This window comes from Cupressus sempervirens, chromosome 7 (assembly GCF_028749045.1).
Source record: "Cupressus sempervirens isolate cs-2001-9-10 chromosome 7, ASM2874904v1, whole genome shotgun sequence".
Classification (NCBI taxonomy): domain Eukaryota; kingdom Viridiplantae; phylum Streptophyta; class Pinopsida; order Cupressales; family Cupressaceae; genus Cupressus; species Cupressus sempervirens.
Window position 1 is genome coordinate 237,173,013 of NC_143124.1, and position 12,456 is coordinate 237,185,468.

General features: G+C 32.5%; 1 pseudogene; it reads left to right on the plus strand.

Annotated features, from left to right (window-relative positions):
- The first annotated feature begins 2,138 nt into the window (after positions 1-2,138).
- On the plus strand, positions 2,139-10,509 carry LOC149546378 (uncharacterized; annotated as a pseudogene).
- Positions 10,510-12,456: the final 1,947 nt, after the last annotated feature.

Here is a 12,456-nt window from a genome sequence, read left to right on the forward strand (position 1 = left end):
TTATCAGAGTTTCTTGCTTGCATATCAACTTCACTCTTAGCTATGCTTCCAACCACTTTGGGTTTCTATCCATCTATTGGCCTAATGGATCCTCCTTACCTGGTATCAAATCCAAAGAATTTAAATCCTTGATAAAAAATAATAATGATTTTTTTCCCTTTCATAACCTCTACTAGTCCCTTAACTTGTTAGATACCTAGTAGCAACAAGGTCTAGAAAAATTGTGGAATAGTTGGGTGACACCAAAGAAAAAATACTCCTTCTAAAAACTCATGTTGCATAAACTCCTCCTCAATCATCCTAATTGAGATTATAATTTGTGCCCTATTTCTAAAGTTCCTAACACAATCTTGGACCTATTTTTTTACTAGATAGTGGTAAGAGAATTATAAATATGTTTGATCTATCTATACACATTATCATTCTTGTATATGAGATAATACTTAGAAATATTTTAAGTCTAGAAAAGAACTCAATGTATTCTTGTCTATTTTATCAATTAATTTTCCTATACATTTTAAAATTTCTATATTATTTATATAGTTGTTATGATTGAAGTACCTTATCTTCCCCTACATGCGGAAAAAGAATCCATCCTAGAAACTCATTTCTCTATCTCCACATTTCCCTGTTCAGAAAACTAGAGGTAACATAGATTAGGATCTAGAGGTCATTGATGTTAGGGGGTTGGTGATGTAGGGTTTGTTTGTATGATAAGGTCCTATTGAATTTAAGATAGAGGATTTGAATCAAAGGGTTTGTGTGGTTGCATATATGCCCTTTATCTCACTCATTCAATATTTTATCTTACAAAAAATTAAATACATCTCTAAAGTGTATGAAAAGTATTGAAAGTAGACATTATTTTGTATTGTCTATATTACACTCCCCTTTCTAGATATTCTAGTGAAATTTCTCTTGATCCATTAATAAGATTATGAGCACAAGGATTATACTCTTCCCTTCGCATTTGGTATTTGGACTTTAAAAGATATATAAAATGTCTTTTCATAATATTAACACTATCTTGCAAATGAATTCAAATTGAGGTTGAGCTTGTTGTGCAATGACTATACGACTTACAAGATCTCCTTAATGATTTAGTAGATGCATCATGCATTATGTGAAGAATCCTTTTGAATACAGATATTTAGATCATCCTACCATTTTTTCCCTGCCAAAAAAGTTGGTCTTTGTCTGTACATGGTAAAGCTTTTAATAGTATGTAAACCAAGCAATATAGAATACTATAATTACTTCATTTTTCAATGGAAAAATATATATGAATGAAAAATCTCAAATCCTAGACTTCTATAAATTAATCAAAAAATATTGAAAGATAGAAAATCCTCTTCTACTACCTCCAAATAATAATATACAAACTTAAATTCCTTTATTTTCTATTTTATATATTTAAATTATAAATTAATATTTTAAAAACTCTTAATTCAATTTTAAGCCTTATATACCAAAGTCCTGCCATATCATACGTAATTTTTCATTAAAACCATTTCTAATTAAAGAAATTAATAACATCCTTTGAAAGAAACTATTTTAAGGAGAAAGAGTTCTCAACACCTTGAACTTTCCATCAACTCACGAAACAAACTCAACACTGCCATAATGCCATTCTTTTATATGGAATACAATACTTTGGCAGAAACAAAATCATGATTCCATTGTTCCTTTCGGTGAATAAATTCTTAAAGTTTTGTTCGAAGTAACTAAACAGGTGAAAGATCACAAGAAGGTTCCATCCGTGTCATTGTAATAATGTAAATATCATACTTTGTTCCCTATATACTCTCGTTGGCAGTGTCAAAATACATCTTAATCAGCATGCTTTGCAACTGCAATATGCAATTCCTTCTTTTACATTGACGAAGGAATTGAGCAAATGGAATTTCTTTAGTATGATCTTTGTTTCTCCGTTAACGTATGGTATAAATGCTTTCCTTTTTGCCTTCTCTTTTCAAGGCAATACCCACTTTCACCTCGTCTTTATCTGTAGAATTCAAATAATCACCCCGCTTAGAGCAACTTTTCCCCACTTACCATGTATTCTGATTGACGTCATTGAGATCATATAATGATATGAGCCGGCTTTTGTTGAAGGCAGCAACAACACAAAAAAATCCATGGAAATTCAGCAGCCTACCGAAGGGATCGATCTCAGCGTGTACAATGCTGCAATATGTACTGCAACAGAAATAAAAGAATCCCATCTTAGAGCAGCTCTAAATAGTATTACACCCGGAAGTAGAAATACACTTCTCCATTTGGCTGCAAGTGTTGGAAATCTAAAATTCGTTCAAGTCCTGCTGAAACTCAATCCTCTGCTTTTGAAGGCTACCAACGCCCAAGGAAATACTCCTTTGCACTTGGCTGCTCAGGGTGGATTTTCCAAAGTTGTGGAGATTCTACTCCAACAACCAGATAATGGTGTGGATGTATGCAACTGTTGGTCTAGACTAAGAAACAAGATGAAAATATGTAGAAAGTGGAAACCATTTATTATTTGATCTGCTTCTCAATCAGAACAATACAACAAATTTATAAAAGAGATGGTAATAACAGTTACAAGCTGTTATACAAAACTGCCAGAACTAAAAACAAACAAAAGAAAACCTAATCTAATATTTAGAGTTAAGAAACCTGAAGATAAATATTAACATCCCCCCCTTAATCTAAAGGGATTAAACCAAGCATTCTTTTAAACTTTTCAAACTTTTCTCTACCCAATGCCTTAGTAAACATATCTACTGGCTGATCTTCAGTGGGACAATATTTTAGCTGTATACTGTCATCTTTTACATGATGCCAAATCAAATGATACTTTGTGTTGATATGCTTGATGCGATCATGAAAGATTAGATTTTTAGCCATATTGATAGTAGATTGATTATCAATGAGGAGTGGTGTTGAGGACATCTGTGGTGTATGCAAGTCTTCAAGAATCCTTCTAAGCCATAAAATTTTCTGAGTTGCTTCAGATGCTGCAATATATTCAGCTTCAGAAGAAGAGATAGCTAGGACTGATTGTTTTTCAGATTTCCAAGAAATTGCACCAGACCCAAGGTGCATTAAAAAACCAGTAGTAGATTTACCATCTGTTCAGTCACCTGCATAATCTGAATCTGAATATCCAATCAAAGAAAACTCTTTTGTTCTAGAGTATTTCAGCCCATAATGTTATGTGCCTTTCAAATACCGAAGAATTCTTTTAGCAGATAACTAATGAGCTTGGCGGGCTTGTTGCATAAACCTTGAAAGTACTCCAACAACAAAAGCAATATCTGGATGAGTGGTTGTGGCATAGATCAAACTACCAACAAGTTTTCTATACAAAGTTGCATCAACCAATGTTGAGGAGTCATCTAATGTGAGTTTGATATTTTGCTCCATGGGAGTACTAAGTGGTTTGCAATCAGCCATGCCAAACTTTTGCAAAAGATCACCAATGTATTTTTGTTGGGTAATAAAAATATAATAAGGTTTTTGAATCATCTCAATACCTAAATAGTAATGAAGATGACCTAAATCAATCATATCAAAACCCTACTTCAATTGTTGTTTCACATCTTGAATAGTATTTTCATCACTACCAGTGATAAATAAGTCATCCACATAAACAACAAGCTAGATAACAATGTTATCAACCTTTTTAACAAAAAGTCTTGCATCATCAAACTCAAAATGCTGAAAATCCAACTTCAACAGATGCTTAGTAAGTTTTTCATACCAAGCCCGAGGAGCTTGTTTCAAACCATATAAAGATTTGTTGAGCTTGCATACCTGATGTTCTTTCCCATTACTAACATACCCTTCAGGTTGAGTCATATAGATGATTTCTTTGAGATCACCATTTAAGAATGCAGTTTTGACGTCCATTTGGTGAATTTTCCACCCATTTTGAGCTACAAGACTTAACAAAGCACGGATGGTGGTCCATTTTGCTATAGGTGCAAATGTTTCAACAAAATCTATTCCCTCTTTTTGAGAATATCCATTCGCAACAAGTCGAGCTTTATGTTTTTCAAGGGTGCCATCTACTTTATATTTATTTCTAAAAATCCACTTGCAATCAATAGGTTTACAACCAAGTGGTGGATCAATCAACTCCCATGTGCCATTCTTTATTAAGGCATCATATTCATCCTACATAGCCTGCCTCCAAACTTTACTATCTTTGGCTTCAATATAGGAAGTTGGTTCAAAGTCACTTGCAAGATTAAGTTCATCAATAGACTCTATATTATCTACAACATCGGATTGAGCTGCTAGCCTTGCTTTGTAAGAACTTCTTGTACCTATTTTTCCTATTTCATCAGGTCTTAAGTCTTTTAGAGTTTGTTGGAGTTGTTTTTACCACTTATGAGAAGATTTTGGTTGCACAAAAGAAGTTGTAGTAGTTTCCAAAGGTTTAGAGATTTCAGGCTCATTGGTTGATGAAGTTTCTTCTTGTTCATTCATAGATGGATTAGCTTGATTTTGAGATACATATGCAACATGTGAATCCTTTAAAGGTGAGGCTAAATAAGTTGGGTTCCCCCCAGAATGTATAGTCTCACAAAAAGTTTCTTTGCAGGGAGAAGATTTATATAGTTCTTCTAGATGTTGACATTCAATATCTTCAACATTTTTAGAAGTTTCACAAAATGCTACATCACATGTAATGATGATTTTTTTATTAGCTTCATCATACAACCTATAGGCTTTAGAGGATTTAGAATATCCAAGAAAGATGCATTTAAAACTATGATATTGCAACTTATTTCTTTTTTCTTTAGGAAATAAAGCATAGCAAGTGGACCTAAAAATTATAAGATGTTGAATAGGAGGAGGATATCCAAACCAAACCTCATATGGAATTTCCTGGTGAAGTGCTGATGATGGAGACCTATTACGAAGATAAATTGTAGTTCTTGCTGCTTCAGCCCAAAAATACAACTTGATTCCTTTAAAGTATAACATTGCTCTAACCATATTCATGATGGTTCTATTCATTCGTTCAACAACTCCATTTTGTTGAGGATTACCTGGTACAGTGAGATGGTGTTGAATCCCATGTTGACATAGATAATCTTTGAAAATGAGAGAAGTAAATTCTCCACCATTATCTTTTTGGAGAGTACCAATTTTACATTGAGTCTGATTTTCAATCATAACATGAAATCTTTTAAAAGTTTCAAAAGCTTCTGATTTTTGCTGCAAGAAATAAATCCAAGTCATATGACTATAATCATCAATGAACAACATAAAATACTTAGATCCTCCCACAAAAGTTATTGGTAAAGGCCCACATAAATCTGAATGGATAAGCTGTAATTTTCTCTATGCCCTCCAATTGGATCGAGGGAAAGAATTTCTATGTTGCTTGGCAAGAATGCATGCTTCACACTTTTCAACACATTTAGGCAAAATAGGTAAGCCATCAACACCATTCTTTTTCATGATATGAATTTTATCATAACATATATGACATAATCTTGCATGCCACAACATAGTAGTAGATAGATTACCTTCCTCTGTAAGATAAGTAAAATTTTTAGAAAGAGAAGGAGTGCCATTTAATTTTAATAATCTTTCATCCTCACTTCCAGTCAACACAATTTGATTATTATATTTCTTTCTTACAACAACCTGAACATCTTTTAATAGAATAGAGTAACCTTGTTGGCGAATCAATACAAGAGATAGTAAATTGTGTCGTAACTGAGGAATATATAAAACATCATGAACCACAAAATCTGGAAGATTAGGCAACTTAAATCGAATAGTTCCTTTTCCACTAGGTTTGAGACTTGATTTATCAGCTAAGTAAATTGGACCACAATCACTTTTATTAAATTCCTCAAAGTAATCATGTCTAAATGTCATGTGTTGTGTGGCTCCAGTATCTAAAATCCAAGTATCATACCATGAGGAAGTAGATGCACATTCTGAAATGGTAAGGACATATTGATCACCATCACTATCACAAGCAAATTGAGTTGTACCTAAAATTTTATCATCTGAAGATTTATCATTATTATAAACTTTGGTTTTATCTTTTTGCTTAAAAGAGTTTCCTTAAATAAAACTTTCTATCTTTTTCCAAGAGAGTTTGCATTCATGTGCTTCATGACTTCCTTTTTTACCACATCTTTTACAATATAAAAATTGTCTATCATTCTGATTATCAATTTTCTTCCATTGACTTCTACCTTTTTCTCTATCATTATGATCACCTCGTGAAGCTATTTTATTTATAGGATTTTCTCGATAAGAAAGACAAACATTTTCATTTGGATTATCTATTTTCCTTCCGAATGCTTTCTCACACTCTGCTAACTTTTCAACCAATAGATCAAAAGTAATGGTTTTTAATTGATTGCTTGCCTGAAGAGACTCTAGATATGTGGAATGTGTTGGAAGAAGTGCTTTGATAAAAGCTGTGAGATAAATATCAACTTTCCCACCTGCAGCATCAACATCTTGTTTTATAGCTCTAATTTCTGAAGCTAGACTCATAACATCACCATTTTTTAATTCAAGATTGAATAGTTTTAACTGCAATTGAATAAACTCTAACTCTGAATGAGAATCAAATAAATTTTTCAATTTATCGAGGCCATCCCAGGCAAGTGTGCATCCCTGTATATGTCGATACACTTCTCCATTAACAGAAGCCCTTATCAAAGCTAAAGCTTTTGAATTTTTATATATCCATATTTCGTTTTCTTTAGCATCACTTGGCTCTACAGGTTGAGTATTTCTGTCACATATTTTGAACCATAAATAATTAAATATGAGTGTATTTTCCACCTTTCTATGCCATTCCATCCAGTTATCTTTTCCAGATAATGTTTCCCCAATTAATGAAACAATAGATTGCATTGTGAATACACAAAGAAACACAATTTGCACAGATTGTAAATGATTGTTGAAATTTTCTTGCCAAAATTTAGTAATGTAATCAACTTGTAAAAACTTTATCAAAATTAAATCAATTGCACCTGAATCTGTTTTCTTTTATTTTGCTTCTTCAAAAACACTCCAGTCTTCAAAAGCTTTGCACATAGATTATTTCCAATGCTCTAATACCACTATTGGCCCAGACTGAGAAACAAGATGAAAATATGTAGAAAGTGGAAACCATTTATTATTTGATCTACTTCTCAATCAGAACAATACAACAAATTTATAAAAGAGACGGCAATAACAGTTACAAGCTATTATACAAAACTATCGGAACTAAAAACAAAAGAAAACCTAATCTAATATTTAGAGTTAAGAAACCTGAAGATTAATATTAACATGCAACAACTATAATGGAAAAGCTCTATTCAAAGCCTACAAAAGTGGCAATTTAGACATGGTGAAGGCACTATTTAAAGCAGATCCACAAGGTCTAAGTCAAAGGACAGCAAACTGACGAACCTGTTTATATGTTGCAGTAATCAAAGGAAAAGAAAGGCAGTCTCTAGAGTTTATGTTTTTCTTTGTCTATTGATTTCTTATTAATGTATGAGTATTTGAAGTAGGTCTTTATGTGTGGGTTTGGCTCATTTTCGTTTCTTAACCAACTGTTTATTTCATATAGAGAAATATATCAGTTACAAAGAACTTGGTTGTCTATTTTACAGATTTGGTGAAGGATATATTAGATTTACCAGATGTTGCAAGAGAGTTAATCCAGATAAATTACACAAATGGAAATACGGCATTGCATGTAGCTATAGGGAGAAGTTATGTACATATAATGAGTTTGTTAATTGAGTTTCAACCGGAACTGTGTTATTGGGTTAATGACAACCAAGAAACACTGATTTGTATGGCAGCGGAACTGGGGCATCTAGAGGCAGTAAAGGTGTTGATAAAGTGTCATCTAGATGCTGTTGAAATAAGAAATAGTTGTGGAATGAATGTGTTGCACTTAGCTTCCCAAGTCAGCCAAGTGCGAATTGTTGATTACTTGAAAAAAGTAGCGTTCTTATCAGACATTGTGAACCAGGGAGTTGAGAAGACTCCATACATAAGCAATCAGTCAGAGGGCTTGGAAAATGGCGACACGCCTTTGCATATTGCAGAAAGGAAGAAGAACTTTCATGTAAGTTTCCTTTTACTTGACAATGAAGTAAATGAATTAGGTTCTACCAAAAATATGTTACTAGTTTTTACCACTTTTATTAGTATGTAACCTGAATTAATCTCAGAGTGTACATTTCACATCAGATCCCTCTTTCAACAATGTAACAATTCTTTCCTATCATCTGATCGGAGATGTTTTATAAGATAAATGAAGAACTACCTATTTCTAAAAGTTTTTATCCAATTTTCCCCCCTAAATTAGTAGTTTGCAAATAGGTGAGCTTTGGATACACTTCAGTTTTGAGCAACATAATGATATTGTTTTGATTATTTGGTGAATACATTTTAGTTTTTGTTCTCTTTCGGTTAGTATTGTTTAATATTTTTATAGAAGTTAGTTGTTCTTGATTGTTAACTATTTAAATTCCAATTCATTCTTCTGCACTAAATTTCAAATGATGTGATACTTTAGATCAAATTTTTTTTCTTATAATGATAAATTGGAATCTTTGCTAACTTTACGACGTTCATGTTGTCACAAAGAATTAATGTAGGCTGATTTGGCTTCTTTTTATTCTGTAACTTTTTGGAAGTGAAAAATTTTATGTACTAGTTGAAGTAACAGCAATATACTCTATTTTTATGCTACTCTGTTTCATTGGATGAAAGGACAAACATACATTGACTTTTGAAGTTTCAAGAAGATGAAGGGCAATCATACTTTATTTTCTTTGAACTCTACGTAATGAAAACTAAAATTGAAAGAGAAACAATTTTCAAATGTAGACTTATTGTTCCACAAACTATCTCACCAGTTTTGATCAGATGTTAAGAGGATTAAGATTGAACCTTATAGAAAAGTAGTAATGAACACTGAAATTCAAAGTTTCTTTTACATATCTTAAAATTTATTTTGACTACCTTTATGACCTTCATCTTTGAATTTCTTTCACATCCTTTGCATACATTTTTTTGACAAATACATTTTTTTTCTATTACTTTAATAAATATTCATTCCAAGAAAATATTTTAAGACTAAGATCTTTCATATAAATTCATTCACATTGACAATTTTAAACTTATCCTTCATCTTAAATCTATCACTTATATACAACAAATTATCAACATAAATAGCAGTTTCACTCTTCTCTTAAAATTTTTGTTTTATAAATATTTATAAATATCTATCTTACTATATCACTTTCCATAAAAAAATTTTGGAACTTGCATGATGTCATTTTCTTTTACTTCAAAAAACTCTTTGTGCTCCCTGTTTTTACTCATTCTTCACTCATAACCATTAACTTTGGAATGTCAAAGTTAGTTTTCCAACGCAGAAAAAAGTTGGTTGATTGAGATTGAATTTTATACTTTAAATAATAATTTTGAAGTTCTAAATGATCAATTGTAAATTATGTTAATTTAGTCTAAATGCTCTAATATAATGGTAATAAGAGCTGAAATATTATTACCCTCTTAGCTTTCTAAACTTAATTGTGCATTATGTAGATGGTGGAGTCACTCCTGTGTATAAAAGGCATAAACAAAGATGTTGTTAACGAGGAAGGCTTGACGGCTCTGGACATTACAAGAGAGAACACAGATCACTATGAATCTCACAAATTAATTGCAGTGCTGGCTAATTATCCTCCTAGGAGAAGGCATTTCCTCTATTTGTCCCCAAAGGTGAGCTCACAAAAGTACAAGAATGCCATTAACTTAGTGAACAAAGCATATGAAGACAGGTGCCACATAGAATTAGTAGTGGCAGTGTTGTTAGCCACAATGTCTTTTACGACAGCCTTCACTATTCCAAGTGGTTTCCAAATGGACGTAACCAAAGGAGAAACACAAGAAATGTTGGGTTCTACACTTCTAATTGGATTCGATTCCTTTCGGGCATTTCTCATTTTTTATTGTTTGTCCTTCTTTCTGTCCCTATTTGTGGTCCTCATGTGGCATCTGAGTACACCTCTTACCATAGGAGACAAAATACTGTTTCTCGGCAAAACCAACATAATTATCTTCTTCAGCTTTGGTTTGACTAAGTTGGCTTTCATCTCTGCTGTGTACTCCATGCTTGTGGACAAAATCAACATGCTCGCTTGGCTCCTCATTGGCTTCTCCATTATCATCAGTGGTTGTGGCATTTTTCTTTTCATCAGTTGGAGTGTGAAGTTTACAGTGAAGATGGAGAGATTCAACCACCTGCACGGCATGATTCCTCTTGTTCATGACGGTGTGGTGGCATTTCTGTGGATCAGACTAGAAGGTCTTAGATGCGTTGAGTGCTTGTGCCAGTGGAAGAACAAGTATGACACTATCCTTTACTCTAATTGCTATATGAAATCTAGGGCTAAGACTAAATGTGGCTCTCCTGAACATGGCTCTACTGAAAATGTTTAGGTGCAAACTCAGAATCAGGTTATTCTATGAGTTGGTACTGGTATTAGGATTTCATAAGACTACTTTTACAAGTACCTCAAGGTTTCTTTTCTTTAATGGAGTTTGGACGAATAAACATTTGGGCTACCAGCCGCAATCTACTCTAACATTTTTTTCTTATGTAGATTTTTGGTTGTATTCAAGTAAATCGTGTGGGCTTAGTGCTTGATTATTACTATGAAAATATATTGTTTTCTTTGGTCTAGAGAGCTTTTTAATTGAATCTAAATGCTATCTTTGTTTAAAATTTTTGGCAGGATATAATTTGGCAAATTTTGGCTTTTTTAAAGGCCAAAATATTATTTTTTAGGCTTGCGATTATTATTCTATTTTATAGATTTATAGATTTAGTTGGAATTTTTATTGTTTAATATTTGGTTAGGAGAGTTTAAACACCAGTTACTATATTAAGACTTGATTTCAAGATCAAAAACTTTGAATAATCAAAGTTGAATTATTTTTCTAAACTTGATTTATGATGTTGATGGTAGCAGCAATATTATGAATTGAAGATTTAATTTCAATTCAACGTAATTTTATTCCTAGTTTTTATTTTTGCTTTTGTTTTAAATAATTATACAACATTTTTGAATCTATATTTTTTACTCATGACAGTTCTTATTGCATAAAATCTTAATATAACTCTACCTTTTTCTAATTTAATATAAATTTAAAATAACATATTTGAAAATAGAAAAAAAGTGATAGTTGGTGGTCTCCCAGCTCTCAACCATGGCAAGCCATGTACCTACTTTCTTTTACTAGCATTGCAGGATGGTAAATATAAATATTACTTTTTTATAAGTCTTTATGTATGTACACACTTATACAAAGTTTAAGAAAAATATTAAAACATGTGAATTAATATATGTAATTATTTGATCTGGTGAAACTAGGTCTCACTTTGTTGATCCACTTCTTACTAATGTTAGTTTTGTGTTCTCCTAGAATTTTTTTGTGCTGCAAATCCCCCTCTCATCATCTCTAATTACTAAGAAATCTTCAAAGCCTAGGGGCAGGCCATTGAAAGCTTCAAAAGTTAGGGAAGAAGTTGATGCAGGGATTCAATCAACTTTGGACAGTAATTTTCCTACCTCTAAACAATTGACATGAAGTACCAAGAGTGCTCCTTGTCAGCTATGAAGATCCTCTCATGGAATGTCAGGGGCATTAATGCCCCTAACAAATGTAAAAGGATCAAGCAGTGTCTTGATTCTATCCAATGTGATCTAATCTTGCTTTGGGAGACTAAGCTATCAATAAATAACTTTCAAAAATTGTGCTTCTAGGGGCCTTGTTGTATTGTGGAATCCTAAGACTATCAAGGCTCAACATCTTCATTAGGGAAGCAATTGGAAAATGTTATCCATTTAACACTATAAACTTTCATTCTATTTTATTAGTGTTTATGGTGCTACCCCTACATTAGATAAACAAAGTCTGTGATTTACTCTTATAGGTCTTATCCACCAATCAGTAGGTCCAAAATTTATTATCGTCACCGACTTTAATGCCATTCTTCATCTGAGGAATAGGTATGGAGGTATTATTCCCCCTCCTAGAGCTACCTAAGACTTTAATGACTCTATTAACAATAATGCTATATTTGATGTTTTCTCATAAGATGGATATTTCACTTGGACTAATAGAAGAGCTGGGTTCCACCAAATTGCAGTTAGATTGGATATATTTTTGTGTTTACAATGTTGGAAATTGGTGAATTATACTATCTAATTGGATATATTACCATATTTTAAATTTGAACATTTTCGTATTCAATTGTCCATTCTTCCATCAGATTCTCCTCTTACTAGTCTTTCTAGACCATCATTTAAGTTTGAAAGTGTATGGTATCATCATCCCCTCTTTGATGGCCTCTTAAAATAATGGTGGAAGGATGCTCCACTAGAGCCAAGAACCAAAATGTTTCAATTTCAC